Consider the following 16,753-nt stretch of genomic DNA (forward strand, 5'->3'; position numbering starts at 1 on the left):
CTGAGAGATCTATGCTGGTAGGCGGGTGAGCCCCTCCGGAAGCTCCAAGTTGGGAATTGTCTATATTCCGCCTGTTCTCTGGAGTTTTTGCCATCGCTATGATGCCCATCGAGGACCTCCGGACCCACTCTATTTCTTGCGAAATGCGTCTTTCTAAGAGAGTGATGTCCTCGATCAACAGAGATCCCACCTTAAGAAAATAATTGTCTATTTTACCCTGGGTGGGAGCGGTTGTTGTGGGACCAGTGACCGCCAAATTAGCTTTGCTCCTTGTCTCCATTTTGCTCATAGTAAGCGGTATGACTTGAGGATGGGGGAGAAGACAAGTGAGCGAATAAAGAGGACGGTCAAAATGTAAGAGGGGAGGCCCGGTCCGTTCTCTAACGTTCTCGAACGGCCTCAAACGGCCCGCTCTTTGCCCGGTCTTCGCCCTGGACTTCGTCCCGCGCGCGTCCCGCTTGCGCGTGAATAGGTGGAGTTAAGTAGACAGGGGGAGGAGTGAGGGCGGGAAGAGTCGCAGGTGCGCTGATGGCCTGGAGCGCTTCTCCTGCTGGGACTCGCAGTCCCACCCTCGTGCACCAACACAGGCTTCTGCAGCTCCCCACACGATCCCAGGCAGTACAGAGAACAATCCGCTGAACAATCTGCTTTCCCCGCAGTGATTAAGTGCTCCGACGAGATCAGGGAGTCCAGGTAAGGTCACAGGCTGCGAGCGGCAAGAATAACTGTGAAACCGATCCAAAGGAAACTGCAAATCCTACATATTCTTACAAGATATTTAGGGAATGTTAATATCATGCTAAAGTACGTTAAAACTAGGCAATTGCAAGGGTTTACCATTTTTTATTCTATTTGACAAAACCTGTCTCTGGCTCACTTGATGTGAGTGTGACTACCTCATTCTGTCATTCTACTGAATGAATGCCCTGCCCTTTTTGTACTTAATGCAGAGTAGTTTGTTTTGAGACGGCTCACACATTATGTGGTAAGCTAACATCCTGTAGAAATAGGTAATTCAGTTTCACCTTCCGGGTCTTGTTTAGCTGGGTACATGCAGATTAGTCATTCAATTATAGAGGACAAAGGTTCCAGGAGAATGCTTCCTTACTTTTACAGAACTTCTGTTGCTGCACAGAGAAAGACTCAAAGAGGTTTCAGTAGTCATTAAATGTTTAACTGTTTCAAGGTTCATTTAGACCAGAACTGGAAGCCTACACTTTGGCAGAAGCAGGCACAGATGTCCTTTATCCTCTATTTAGAGTTCCCCTCATGATTGGTGGTCATCCATTTCCTAAAAAGGAATCCACCAGCGTGGCACATGCACTCTTGTCGAAACTGAATGTTGAGCAGGCAGGCATAATAACACAGGCTGCTCCTAGTTGTATGACGGAACCCCACCTGCATTTACCATGCATGCCTTTACTCATAGTCAGTATCCTGATTGCGACATTACCATGTGTTCCTTTACCTTGCACGTTGTTATAATGGCTTGTTCATGGGGGCGCTGGACTTTTTTATAATAGTATAAATTACTATTCCAACTCCAGTGGGTGTATCAGTAGGGAAGGTGTTGGACTTAATATGCAGCACCAGTCCAACACTGTGGGGCATATTACCAAGCAATAGCGATAATTATCGCTACTGCTTGGTTAGCGTGAAAAATTTACCGCTGAGCTGCGGCGATTTTTACCACAAATAAACCTTGGTATTACCAAGGTTTATCGCGAATGCGATAAAAATTGCTGCAATGCATGAATATCGCTGAAAAGTCAGCGATATTCATGCATTACCGAGCTAATGCTCTTAGCCATGTTATCCACCTCCCATTGGATAACATGGCTAAGAACTGCTCAGGACAGGTGTTAGCTTTTGGAGATATTCGCGCGTAGCCAAAAAAGCGGAGATAACCCCCCTTGATAATATGCCCCTGTGTTCCCTAAAGCTTGTTGTTGCAACAAATTGTGTGGGAAAGGAATGCATGGTAATGTCTCAGTTGGGGTAGTGACTGCATTGTAAAGGCAGGTCACAGCTTTGCCTTCATTGTAAAGGATGCTTCCCACTGCTCATCATTCTTTATGCATTTCCAAAAAACAAACCACAAAAATGGTATGGTTATTTTGTATAAGAAAAAAATCAATGTCCCTGGCAAGGATGAACATTGCACTCCTTTGGGCAAGGGATATTTTTCCAGTACTCTAAAGACTATCATGCCAATCAACCTATGACAGGACAAAAGTGGCAGAAGCCAGGCTATAAATAGGCAGGGGTTTTACCCGTTGTGTTTAGATCTCTGACTCTTGGTTTTCCAAAGGCCCGTGCTTAATTTGAGCCAGTGGTTGCAAAAGAACCGCACCCGTACTTGTATTTGGGAACCAGCACTTATTTTTCCTGCTCAGACTTCGATAAAGAGCAAGAGAGAGAAAAACACAAAAGGGGGAAAAGGAGGAGGATTAAAAAGACAGAAAAACACAGAGAGAGGGAGAACACAGGTGAAAAAGAACCTGCCAGAGTGAGATAGCACCAGTTGCGCACATCTAAGCAAAACATTGGGGCCCAGAACGTATTCTTTTAAAAATTAAGCACTGGCAAAGGCAGTGTTTTCTTAGTTTGTGTTGGCAGTTCTTCCATCTCCACATGAGCCATAGGAACAGCGGACCTGGAACCGTGCGATCACTGGTGATTTGTGATGGAACACCCAATCTGATAATCCCTAAATTTGGTCACTAATTACTGATAAAGGAAATGCATTCAGATGCACAATATTACATTTTAACTATTTTTGTGTCTCTAAGCATAATACTAATGTTTAATTACTTGCTTTAGTCCAGACGTTTGCTTTATTAAATGCTTAACTAACACTTCTAAAGTGTAGCATTTCGTGTATTGAGGTTTTTCAAAGCTAGCAAAGAATATGCTTATGTTTTCTTTGTCTGTATTATTTCAGTGCAAAATGTCTCCGAAGCCAGGGTTCAAACATGACAATATGGCCCATTTCACCAATCTCGGAAGTGAGAAGGCAGTACAGGTCATATCCCCTACTGAAAGCAAGAATGAAGATACCCAAAAATCCAAAAAGTTAAAGCTCATGTATGGCTGAATCCATTCCTGCTATGACCTAGATTTACAAAACGTTTTCGTGGGCCCTGGTGTGAAGCAAAACATTACAATATGGCACAAACAGCATCAAGAAGAAAGCTATTGGATGTTGAGTTAATCTTGATGCTGCACTCAAACTTTGTGATATGTTCCTGTTAATATATGTAAGAAGGAATGCCTGATGGGCTGGCTTGTTAAAAACGTCAGGTTTTGGCACAAAGCCTTTTATACTGAATTAGGGTGATAGGGTCCAAAGTCCTAACACTGGGTAAAGGCAGGTGCTCAGTAAGTGGGTTTGCTGCCGATGAAAATTCATGGGGCCCTTTGCATGAAATAACAGTAATAAGAAAGCAAACCTCAGTCTGCCCTATGGTGCACAGTCACACGGAAGTAGATGTTCCACAGGATATTGATGGGTCTGACATCTCATGAGACCCGTGTGTGATACCACGTGGCTGTCATATTACACTAACCTTGGGCACAAGATCTAACAAGAGGGAAGCTCTTTTCTGTCTCTACCCAACCTCAGCAGTGTACACATACACAGGGATAGAGAGTTAGTGATAGAAGCGCTGAAAAGGGAAACAGAGACAAAGGGTTCTACCAATCTGCCTCGTCACTTCTTTTGATGAGGGAGGTCTGCATGATGTAGAGGATCCCTGTAAGGCAAAGAGATGTCTTAAGTAACTTGGTATTATAGGTGTGATGCTTAAATATAATTGTGAATGGATACACCTTAGCAATATCTCTGAATAACCAGCTCTCTGTACGTTAATATGATACTGGTAGTTTCAGAAATCAAAATATTAACAAAGTTGAAGTTGAAGTTGGGGGGATTTATAAAGCGCTCGTACACCAACAAGGTTTCATGGCGCAAAATATCTATCTAAAATATACATGTGCCCTAACACTTCTTACTATGTTTTGAATAACTACCTCAGGGTTCCTCACCTATATGCTCTCTTGCGGAAGGTGAATTACAGTTGTACTTGACTTCTGTAGAACTAGAAAATAATAAATAATGTCAATATCTTGCTGCTTTCTACCGTAGCTAATACCAAGTACATGACATTCTTAGAAAAATATACAATATAGTCCTCTATAAGAATCCTTCATCTTTTTTCACAGGGTAAACCTAATAGAATATAACCACAGCATTAAGAGTTCAGATAAATGTTCAACACAATTGTTCAAAATTTGCTTGCATTAACAACAACTACCAGGATAATTCTCTGTGCTCCCAATGTTCTCTAAACAAAATCCTTAGGAAGTAATATGTTTTAGAAAGGAAAATCCAAACTCCATGAAATGAGGTCCAGGCTGCAGCAAAGTTGCATCATGATTGCCTATCAAAGGGTGTCCAAAACAGTGAGGGATAATCCAAGATCGTCCCTATCTCTCCAGAGCACGAAAGAGTTTTTTAGTCTTCTGGGAATCATAATTCCTTGCCAGGATGCTGCCACACAGCGTATATGCACAGCCTAAGTCCTGACAGTACGTGATTATCGCCAGCCTTTCTTTCTCTGAAAAGGATCTAGGGCAGTGGATTTGGAGTACTCCTTCCCCACACATGCATCACCCTAATGTGTAAACAATATCTCCAACCTTATTTCCTACCAGTAGGTTTCTTTAAGAATACACTTACATTTCAGAGACAAATGGATGGCAACTTGTTGATGGACTTACTGTTCGCAAGTAGATTTGTAGTGACTTCCTGGAAAATGTGAATCATACTCTGGAAACTGCTCCACTCATTTGACCAAGAAAGGCACTGATTCTGATAATGCAGTTTTTGAGGGAGCACCTTCACATATGATTGTCATAATACTTGGTTCCCGCTATGTGTTTCAATTCTTTGTTAGAGGGTTTTTGTTAACATGGAGACATATTTATCAAAGAGCAAATGTATTATATTCATTTGAAGCCAGATTCCATATGTCAGAAAGTGGGTTATTAATTTTGTTTGGGGTACCTCTAGAAACTTAACAAGGACCTCCTGGCGAGGTCACAACAGTTTCAAGGTCAAGAAAAGAACACCAGAAAATTGTAATTAGGAAATATAAAGACAAGGATTTACAGTAGTGGGGAGGGGGCACCGCCAGCCCCAGCCCATAAAGAGGAGAACTTTACAGATTTGAAAAACAAAGCTTGCCACTGCCTTATGAGAAACTTTGCTTTTACGTTAAAAAAGTATGAAGATATCCTCATGGTGAGAAGCATGGGATGGGCTGGCCACTCCTCAAAAACCATACTGGGGGACTGTATAGTCATGAGTTGCAGAAACCCAGATCTGAAAACAGACAGATTGTCAAGAGTACTCCTGCATCGCCGTCCATTGCCCCATTGGATTTCTTTTATTGCCCAAACTGTTCTCATAGTCCGGGGGCTAGATTTGATTCTATCCTTCCCAGAGTAGAATTAGGGAAACGTGTTGGATTTTCACATTTGGATACGAAGAATTGACTTGATTCAAACACTATCAACCCAAGTGAGATGCGGAATGGAGGAGGCGGATCTATGGGTTTGGTTGCTAATTCTCTGTTTCTTCCTCTCCAAGCAGCTATTTGCCTCCAGTCAGTGGAAATTGTTCAGAATTCTCGTATGGCCACTGGAAGAGATGGAATTGTTGGTTACATTGCTCTTATTCCCCATCAGGTGGCTCATAGCAATCATTTGATGGAATCTATCCAAACCCTTCCTATGAGGAATTGGGCTTCAACCTTAGCGCCTTCGCCCACCATGGAAATGGTCTCACCAAATCAAGTTACCATTACTACTCTCAACTATAACCCATACCCCTCTTTAATCTGTGCATTGAACAACTGTACTGTTAGGAAAAGGATGCCCCTGAAGGATTCCGTAGGCTGCATGGATATAGAAGTGGTAGTGGCACCAACCTTTAGCACTGGGGCACGCAGTCTCGATCTAACAGCCCCATTGTCTTGTCTGATTAAGCCCCTGCTTGAAGACTATGGATTTGCCTAGATTCGCCTGAATCAATTCGTAGGCCTGCACACTATAACAATATATTTAAAAAACTGTAATTTTCCGTTTAAACACAATAGCAGAAACTATTTGACTTCTGATTAAGTGCCTGTTTCTCTGCATGGTGATAAAAACCAGCGTTCTAATCTGTACAAGTGAGAATCTTTTAGACCACAAACATAGATAGAAATCATGTGAGACGCGGATAGCAAGCTGAAAGGTAAAACAAGGCTTGGCTTCATATGAGAGTGCCCAAAGTTGGTCAGGGCAGGCATCAGAGAGCTTTTGTAGGGTCTGATTCAGGGACGTCATGCGGGGGCCATCACTGAACATTAAAAGCCATGGGCAGTTGAAGAGCTATTGTGGAGGGCATCATGATAAACTGTTGAGATCATACTGATAAGAATTCGAAAATCAACTGTGCCAGCATCTGTCCTTAGGTGAAGGACGATGCATTGTAGAGGAAGGGTGGGCAGCCTTCTTTGTGATAAAACTGGTGACACCCAAAACTTAGATGGTAGCATCTTGGTACTGAAGCATGGTCTGAACACTGATTGTTAGTAGTGTAATAGAGCCCTTATGGTCTGCCCTATGAGTTGACAGGAAGCATCTTTTTCAATTATTCCTGGATGAATGCTTAGTGTTTGATCTAGTTTGCAAGGCTGATGAGTGTGTTTTTATATGAAAGGGAGGATTGATCCCATCTGTTTTAGTGAGTCAGGTGTTGCACCATGTAGGTGTTAATTATGTTCAGAAATAATATCAGTTCTTCACCTCTTGGGGATATAAGAGTGGCCCAGAGGGAGATGTCCTCTTAATATGGGATTGTCTTAATAGCTACAAGATGGCTCTAAGAACATTAAGGGCATACATACAACAGAATGGCAGGGAAAGGTGTTACGCCACAATTGGTAATGCTGCTCTCCGACATTTTGGAAACGCAGGGATGTGCTGTACTTACAATAATATGGCACACCCCTGCGTTTCCCCTAGGGCTGGCGCTACATTTAGCTGCCTAGCGCCAACACAGGCCCCCTTGCATCACAATGCGAGGGTGCCTTCATTGCAGGAAATGATTGTTCATGTGCAGGAAGGTGTCCCTTCTTGGACATAAACAATCAATAATGGGGATTCATAAATTCTATGAGTGCGGCAGAATGTAGCACATATAGAAGTTGCAACTTGTCATTTTCTAATAATTGTTTATGTGCAGGAAGGAACACCTTCCTGCACATGATCAATCACTACTGGTGATTTGCTCTTTCTATGTGTGCTGCAGAACGCAGCACACATCAAAACTGCACAAATGAGGAGAAATGAATCATTCCTCCTCGTTGCATCAGGTTAAGACCAGGTTTATCCTGCTCTTACTTTTTGGTGTTGCCCCATATTTATGCCACCTTTGTAACTAGGGGGCAGCGTCACAAAGCAATGGGTGTTGCAAGGGAACGCCCAGTGCAACACCCATCGCCTGCCCCTTACACGCTAAGTGTTGCATGAAAGGGGTATTATTTCTCTAGGCGGCGTTAAGCGACGTTAAGTGGCTTAGTGCCGTCTTGTAAATAAGGCAAAGGGGTTAACGGCATCAGAACGTCACAAAAAGTGATGTTCTGGTGGCAATAAGCCCTTGTAAATAAGCCTCTAAGAGTATTAAATATAGCCCAATTCAATCTGTTTCATTTTGAGATGTTTAGCATAGCACAGGTTTGTTTTGTGATATCGGTTATCTGATTTTGATAAATATTGTCCCCAAAATGGTAATTCATTTCTTTATTGATTGTGGCAAGTGCTGGTCAAGGAAGGATTTGTTACAGCAAAAAAGGCAGTTGGTGTACAGCCATTGCAAGGATTGTTTCGTGAGGTGGCTGGGGAGGCTTGGCTGATCTGTTCATTTTACAATATTATTGCCCAGTGGCTTTTAGATTTGAGGTTTGAATATGTCTTTTCACATCAGTATTCAAAGGCAATTGTATTGCTTGCTAATAATCTTCGCTTTGCTTGCTGCTCTGTGTCAATGTGCCAGTACGATTTGGATGTGTTTTATTTCTTTCACCTGGTTGAAAGTGATTGCAACAAGCATGCACTTGGTCAGTGTCAAATGATTGCTTTATTTTGTCTATAAAACCTTGCTACCCCTCCCGCGCTAACAAGCATGAGTCACTGAACCTTTGCTTCCTGCCCTCATACATTTCCCTCTCACGGTATAGCTATTGTGAGGTGAATCCTTTACTTATATTCTTCTAGCTCAAGGTATTTCTATTGTGAAGTGAATTGTTGCTGCTGCTGTCGTTACACTTCTCTACTTCAAATAATAGAGTTAATTTCAGTGCTCGGTGATAACCGCTTATGCTTTGTCCTGATTTTCCAGCCAGAAGCACATACTGTAAAGGAATACTTTTATTTATTCTGAAAGAAGTATCTTTCTCTTGAAAGCAACACTTTCAATTGGAGTCAGGGAATCAACAACGAAATTATGAATGCCTAATTTAGGTTTCTTCGGATCGCAATTATTTGGTGCTTTGCAGTTTTCATTCTTTTGAGCACTCCGTGGAACTTTTGTTGTTCCTAAAACTTTAAGGATGGGAAAACAAATGTTTCGCATAATGTCTGCAGGTACTTAAAGTATCAACTCAACTACTCTATAGAAAACATGGCACTACCAAGTTATTTTGCCAAACAATTAAAGATAATGATCTCTTTTTATTTAAAGCCATAATTATTAATTGACGTGCATGACGCGTCAGGTACAAAGGCACCAACTTTCTCTACTGTACTTTTTCTTTTAATCTTCCATATCCTGCTTCCAAGATGTGGCTATTTTTGACTGTATTTCTGAGGCAAGCCTACTACTATTGACATTTTCCTATCTAAGCAAACGAATAGTAACAGCAAAACTGGAAAAACTGGTTGGGGCAGTGAAAGAAAGTAGATAATTAGTTAGGGTTGACGGTAGTCCACCAAAAGTTTTTTTGTTGGGTCCAGTAAAGGTTTCAGTGATTTTTTTAAATCTGAGCTCAACCCCTAGTAGCTATCTAAAAGAGTCGACAGACTTATTTAAAGAAAAATGTGTAACATACCAAAACAGTTTTAAAAGCCAAAAACATTACACAATAAAAATCCCACTCCAATTTATTAAAGTGGAAAATATTTTAGTTAACAAACAACAGCAAAATAGTTTAAAAAAAAGGGTGATCGGACATCAAAACTGTACACATTTTAAATAAAAATAGAGCAGAAAAGTGCAAAGCATCAAACCGAGGGCAACTGGTTATTGGGAAAATGCACTATGTGTGCCAGGAATGGTAATGCAAATGCTACTAGTGGGCCTGCTGCACTAGTTGTGCCACCCACACATGTAGCCCTAAAAAGAGATCGTTCCCAGACTCTCACTATCAAAGGAAGAGGGTGTGCACTGGCAGGAAGAGCACCCAGGTCTGGTTTGGACCGGGCTCAGGTCCCCCTGAACACAAATACTTCAAATGCATTTAGGGGTATAAATATGAGAGCTGAAACCCCTGAACTCTTGACTGAACTAAAGTCTGAAAAAGGATTGAATCTACTTCATGATCAAGAGGTACCTCTGCCAAAGATGAACAGCTGAAGAGACTGAAGAGAGGGACTGCCCTTGCTGTATGTTCTGGGGCTGGCCTGCAGTTTGCTGATTTGAATAAGGAGAGGACAAGGGAAGTTGATGTGTGCTGTGTCCCCCTGCTTGAAAGGACTTGGCTGTGTGCTGTGTCCTGAAGTAAATTGTCTCTAAGGGCCCGAGGAGAGCTCATCCCCTGATGTGGAAACTCTGGAACATCAAAGATTCCAACCGTGTTTCAGCGCTGCTTGATGCGTGGTGCTTTTGCACGTCCGAGACTGCTGTGTGGTCTATGGTACTGTTAACGAGGTACCCCGTGACCGCAATTCCCCCGCAGAGTGAAACATCTTCCAACCTTCTGCCTTGCTGTTTATGGCCCGAGCTGTCATCGTAACTGAGGCTGCAAGTGAGGATCGCTGCCGCTGGCTCGAGCCGCAAAGTGCTAAAGGATTTCTGGAAGCTAAGGAAGCTGCAAGGTGAAAAGGATCGTGATCGTTGTTTGCCAAAAGGAATCTGCCCAAGATTGTCAACGAAGGAGAAGGCAATGTCATTGGGACCGCCCAGCAGGATGTCCGACAAGCGGGGAGAGAGAGAGCGTGAGGCAGCGCACCACCCCAGGTAAGGCTTGGACTCCGGTCGGGAGCTGCAGGCCTGAGTGGCCTAGGGAGGCGAGCAGGAGGAGTACAGGCGTGCTCTGATCTCTCTCCCGCTGCACCGCGTTAGACGTGCTGAGTCCCCGTGTGGCCCGTACCTATCCAACAGTACCGGGGCAGCTCCTTTAAGTTAACAACCATTGTCTCTGTTGTTGGGGCCTAGTGGTGCCCCAAGTGATCGCTCAGATTGGTTTATAGCATTATTCTTGCATTACAAACTGCATTATTCTTGCATTACAAACTGCATTATTCTTGCATTAAGAACCGCATTATTCTTGCATTACGAACTGCATTATTCCTGCGTTATGACCTGCATTAGTACTTGCATTAAGGATTGTCTTATTTCTAGATTACGAACTGCATAGCATTGCATTAGGACTGCATTAGCTCATCATGAACTGCTCATTAATACCACAAGAACCTGCAAGTGATTGTTGGCCTAATACCTGGCAAAGTGATATATTACGAATACGCATATGCTGGATACTTTTATCATTTGGTCTCATTGTGTTTCTTCTTGATAAAGATACCGCAATTTTCGTAAATCAGTGTGGTGTCCAGTAGCGGTTTTATCACTGTGTTACTGGGAGTGTGGTTGCAAATACTTTACACATTGCCTTGGAGATAAGCCTGGCTGCTTGTGCCAAGGTACTTTAGGGTGAGCAGGGGTTATCTAAGAGTGTGTCCATTAATTAATTTATTTATGTATATAGCACCTGAATCGACCCCCAAAGGGGTATCTCTGCACTGCAGACACAGCTGCAGGGTTAGCTAAAAAGTATGATCAGAACAGAATACCCTTAAGGCGCTTCCTGAACTTAAGATGATCCGAACACAGTCTCAGATCAATGGGAAGCTGGTTCCAGTGGAGAGGGGCCAGGTGGGAGAAGGCTTTACCACCTAGCCTGGCTCTTCTGACTCGGGGAACAATGGGCCTGATTCACAGAACTAACTTAAGATAAAATCCTAAACTTACTACCATTTTGGTATTCACAGAAGGCACTTACTAATTTTGGTATTCACAGAAGGCACTTACTCATTTCGGTATTCACAGAAGTTATAAATGCCTTCTGTGAATACCGAAAGTCTTAAAGTTAGGATTTTTCTCAGTTTAGGAGTAGTAAAGTTAGGAATCCTAACTTTAGGATGCCTAAATGCCTCCTGTGAATACCGAAAGTCTTAAAGCTAGGATTTTTCTCAGTTTAGGAGTCCTAAAGTTAGGAGTCCTAATTTTACTACAAATACCAATATCATGTTGATGCCCATCTCTTCAATTAGAGAATAGACCCAGGGCTGTAGTGATTAGTGTTCACCATTTTTTTGGTTTTTCCTACAGGAAACAAAGAATTGGAAGATGGAAGAAGGAGTAAATGGAGGTATTACTTTGAAGTTTCTTATGGAAGCTAGACGCATAGTGGTTCAAATGGTTTGGCAATCAAAGAAAAATTGTGAAAATCAACCAGTTTTAGTTCTTAAAGCATAACATATTTTTTTCTGGTAAGAAATACCTGTCAGAGCCTGTGAAGGCATTACATCTTTATTGAGTTATTTGTTAAGCATGTCATTCAATCATTTTAGAGTCTCTTGGAGCTATGAACAAATTAATAGATTAAGGGCCACATGTACAACCCTTTTTTGTGGCCAAAGACGGGAAAGCCTCCTGTTTGCGGCCGCAAAAAGAGTAACAGCATGTACAAATGCTATTTTGTGAGTCACTTATCTTGCACCGTGATCAAGCCTAGCAGGTTAAAACGCGATGGTGAAGAGGGATGATGGCACTGCAACAAATGGAATAAATTGTTATTCTGTTAACTGTGGGAGTGCACGTGTTATTTGCATCTTGGTGGAGGATATATTTATATATATTTATATATATATATACACTGAAAAAACCATAGGTTATAGACCATATATAGTTAGGGATTAGCATTTAAAAAACCTTATTTTACTAACTATATATCGTGCACCCGCAATCCACTGCTGATGATGTCACATATTACATCATTCATGACATGGTCAGTGACATCACTGATGACATCACTGATATATAGTTAGTGCAACTAACTATATATGCGAATTTCAATGGTTTTGTGTGAGTAAAATAAGGTTTTTTAAATGCTAATACCTAACTATATGTGGTCTATAACCTATGGTTTTTTCAGTGAATTTTCAAGGTTTTGTAAATGCTAATTCCTAACTATATATGGTCTATAATCTATGGTTTTTTCAGTGAATTTCAATAGTTTTTTAATAGCAAATATCAAAAGCTGTAAAATGTATTATTCTTTTAAATGAAAAATATATTTTATATGTTTTTAATATACTTTTTTTATGCATCTGCCAAACCCTGACCTCTTAATAGTGCACTGTGGTGGAAATGATTTAGGAACTATGACTAGGGTTGGTCTGGAAATGCTTTTAAAGGACACCTTTCATCAATTGATGACACTTTTTCCCCAAACTTCCTTGGTATATTCCAATATATGCCAAGGAGAGAAATGGAACTGGTCCAACCAATTTTGTCCACAATTTGAGAAACCACAGAAACATGTGAATAAATCTGTTTCTGCTTACATGAGAGACTATGGAATGGGTTCAATAATCAACAATAACTTGCGTTTCAACATGCAAGACATCTACAGAGGAGATGGTGTGCACTTGTCAGATTAGGGGAATAGAATATTCCTCCTGAATTTAAGACTGTGCATTGTAACCTACTTGAAGGTACCTAAATCAGCCACAGAACCGAATAGCTCTTTTCAGAGCTACCCTACCTCTGATCATTCTAAACGTTTATCTTTTTCTAAGTGTTTTTACTATTTTTCACCAAAGTACGCTCCCCGGTACGCTAACCGGTGCGCGTACCGAGCGCTCTCCACGCGATTTTTTTTTGTGTGCCTATTTGAGCGTCCTAAGCCCCCTCAGAAAACCTAAAGGGTCAGGAAGTGTCTATCGTGCCCCCTTCTACCCATTCCGAACATTGTTTGCCCTCCATCTTGTGTCTCAATTCTACCGAAACACAAAATGGAGGACTCCCGTAACGCTGCCGGTACGCGTACCGGTGCGCGAACCGGTAAGCGCTCGATAAAAAAAAGGTGGGAAAGTAATTTACAGAAAAACCACTTGAGACACTTTCATCAAATATAGAATAGGCCCTACTACATAGCACTCCCTACCATTTACCCAAATTTGATGGAATTCCATTGAGACATTTATGCTGTAGGCGTGCCTAAATATCCTGAGGTAAATTACATGACAAATGGAAAGGGGCGACCATTCGGTCCCCCCGAACGTATGGCGGAGTACCACGATCCCCCCGGGAAGCCATCTTGGGTGGGAGGCGAGTCTCGGCTGGTATGCCCGTAGCGGCGTAGCCGGGGCGCGCCTTTTTCCCGCCCTGGAGTGGGCTGGCCTAGACACTGACGCGGCCGGCCACGCCCTTGGGGCAGGCAGGGGCGGGTTTACGCCCGCCCTGAAGACGGATAAAAGGAGCAACAAGCCAAGAAAGCATCCTCTTGTTCCTGTGCTCTGAAGCTGCACCTCCTCGCTGCACGTGAGCTCGAGACGGAACGAAGAGCCAATTTTGAGCGTGGTAATCTTTCTTTTTGTCTTACAGATACTCGGTCTGAGAATGCCCAAGAAAGTCGGGAAGCGAGTCAGTACCGATCAGATGTTCCGCATGCTCATGAAAGAAGTAACCGATCTGAAGAAGCAGATGTCAGCTAAGGACGGGGAAGGGGGACCGAAACGACCTTTGTCGGGAGCAGCCCCTGGAGGGAGAGGCAAGAGGTCCAGAAGGGGGGCATCTGGGGGGGAAACCCCGGTTCCCGATATCCCGCTTGAAGAGCCAACTCCAGTACCGAAGGAGGGGAATCCGATTCCCGTGGTGGTCACTCCCGTGTCCGGGGAGGATATGCCTCCCGAGTTAGCAGCACAATTGGCAGCGTGGTTGGGGAAAGATAGCGAGGGCGCCACGGCTGACGACGCACGGGTGTTAATGAGACAACTGCGTGAAACTAGGGAGGCGGTGAAGGCACCATCGTCAGTTACCCCGCTGTCTCCGGCAGTAGAAAAAGCAACAGGCCCAGGTCCGGCGGCAGATGCAGCTTCTGGTTCAGGTAAGCGGCCATTGCCGATTGCGAGGGAGGGGTCTGCACCTTCACGAAGGGAGAAGGTGGCTCAGCATGTTCCTCTGGCAATTAAGGAAAAGATTTGGGCGGATGAGTATGTAAACATTTTTTCTTTGCTTACCGACCATTATGAGATGGAGCATGTTAAGAGCCAAAAGGAGCTCATGCATCCGAGTGTTTGGCGCGCAAAAATGGCCGCCTTTAAGGTCGACGAAAACATTGGCACTTGGGGCAGGGCATGGGGAATCTTTACCTCCATCATGGGCGAACGTAGGCCCGAGTTGTTGACCGAATTGCCTATTTATCAGTCACGGATCATGGAGTATTACGTATCATATGGGGGCAATCAGTGGTTCTGCTATGATAATATTTTTAGAAAAGCGAAAGAACACGACAAAAACTTGACTTGGGATTGTTACGACTCCGTTTCATGGTCAAAAATGGAGAGTACAGGAATGTTGAAAGTACTATTGGTAGGAAGTAGCGGGGGCGAGTCCTCCCGCCAACACGCTGGGACACCCTTTCGATCGGGTGCAGGTAACGACTACCACTCTAAGCCGAATGGCAACGCAGGTAAAAGGGGGATTTGTTGGAATTTTAACAGGGGTAAATGTACGAGGCCCCAGGGGTCATGCAAGTTTAGACACGAATGTGGGGGGTGTGGGCAGCCATCCCATCCTGAGTCCATGTGCAGAGCCAAAACGGGTGATAACGGTGGTAGGGGAAGCGCCAAACAGGTCTGAAATAGTCCGAGGGGCGCCTTTACCTACTCCGATTGATACCATGGCAATGATTCCTTGGCTCAACGGATACCCGGATCATGCTTCCGCTGGGGTGTTGCGGAACGGGTTTTCATATGGTTTCCGCATCCCAGTGGGGGATTTTCAGGGTGTAGCAAAAATGTAAGAACCAACTGTCGGTCTTGCAACATACGACCGTAATACAGGAAAAGATTGGGAAGGAGGTTACTCGAGGTCGAGTCGCCGGTCCATTTGATGTGCCACCGATGGCTAACTTTGTTTGTTCCCCTTTAGGGGTGGTCCCCAAGAAGGACCCGGGTGAGTTTCGACTGATACATAATTTATCAGCCCCACGTGGTCTTTCCGTGAATGATGCGATAGACCCGGAAGTGTGTTTGGTGCGGTACGCATCTTTCGATGAGGCCGTTGCCATGTTGAATCGCCTAGGGCCCGGTGCGCTGATGGCAAAGTCAGATATTGAGTCAGCGTTCCGGTTGCTCCCGGTACACCCAGACGATCAGCGTCTCCTTGGTTTCATGTTTCAGGGTCACTATTACATGGATAGATGTATGCCAATGGGATGCTCTATATCTTGTGCCTATTTTGAAAAATTCAGTTGTTTTCTGCAATGGGTCTTCACAAAGAGGACGGGTTTTCAACATGTTATGCATTATCTCGATGACTTTTTGTTTCTGGGGGCAGCCGGGGATCCAGAATGTGGACAGGCTTTGAATGAATTTTGTGTCTTAATGAAGCATTTTGGTGTGCCATTGGCACCAGGTAAGACTTGCCTCGAGTTCCTGGGGATCGAGCTCGACTCAGAGGAAGGTTGTTTTCGATTACCGAGAGAAAAAGTGTTAAGATTCAGGGCATCCCTGGAAACGTGTATTAATGAGTCTAAGGTCAAACTGCTTCAATTACAACAATTGGTGGGCCAGCTGAATTTTGCCCTGAGAGTAATGCCGATGGCCCGCCCCTTTTCCCGCTCGATCGCTCAAGCCATGGTCGGCCTGAAGGAGGGTCATCATCGCATGAGGCTGTCGGCAGAGGTTCGCCAGGACATGCGCATTTGGTTGGCATTTCTGGCGGATTTCAATGGTTGAATTGTCTGGAACAAACCGGCGGTGTCCTCCGAGGAGCTGGGGCAGTGGACAGATTCGGCTGGGAGCATTGGTTTTGGTGCCATATTCGGCACACAATGGTCGGCTCAAAAATGGCCGTCATGGTGGCATGAGTGTGGGCTGACAAGTAACATTGCTTTTCTGGAACTTTTTCCCATTCTGGTGGCCCTGAAAACTTGGCCCGAGGGATTCAGAGATCACTCTGTGGTTTTCTGGTCTGATAACATGACCGTGGTTGAGTGTATCAATAGCCAGGCAGCACGATGCAAATGGATTCTGAGATTGCTCAAAGAAATTGTGTTATTGTGTATGCAATTGAATGTGCTATTTAAGGCGAGACATGTGCCGGGGGTAATGAATCAAGCGGCTGATGCGCTTTCTCGTTTTCGTATGCAGGCCTTCTGGGGTTTTCTGCCCACAGCGGACCCGGTGGCGGCACCCT

Source organism: Lissotriton vulgaris, chromosome 7, assembly GCF_964263255.1.
Source record: "Lissotriton vulgaris chromosome 7, aLisVul1.2, whole genome shotgun sequence".
Taxonomy (NCBI): Eukaryota; Metazoa; Chordata; class Amphibia; order Caudata; family Salamandridae; genus Lissotriton; species Lissotriton vulgaris.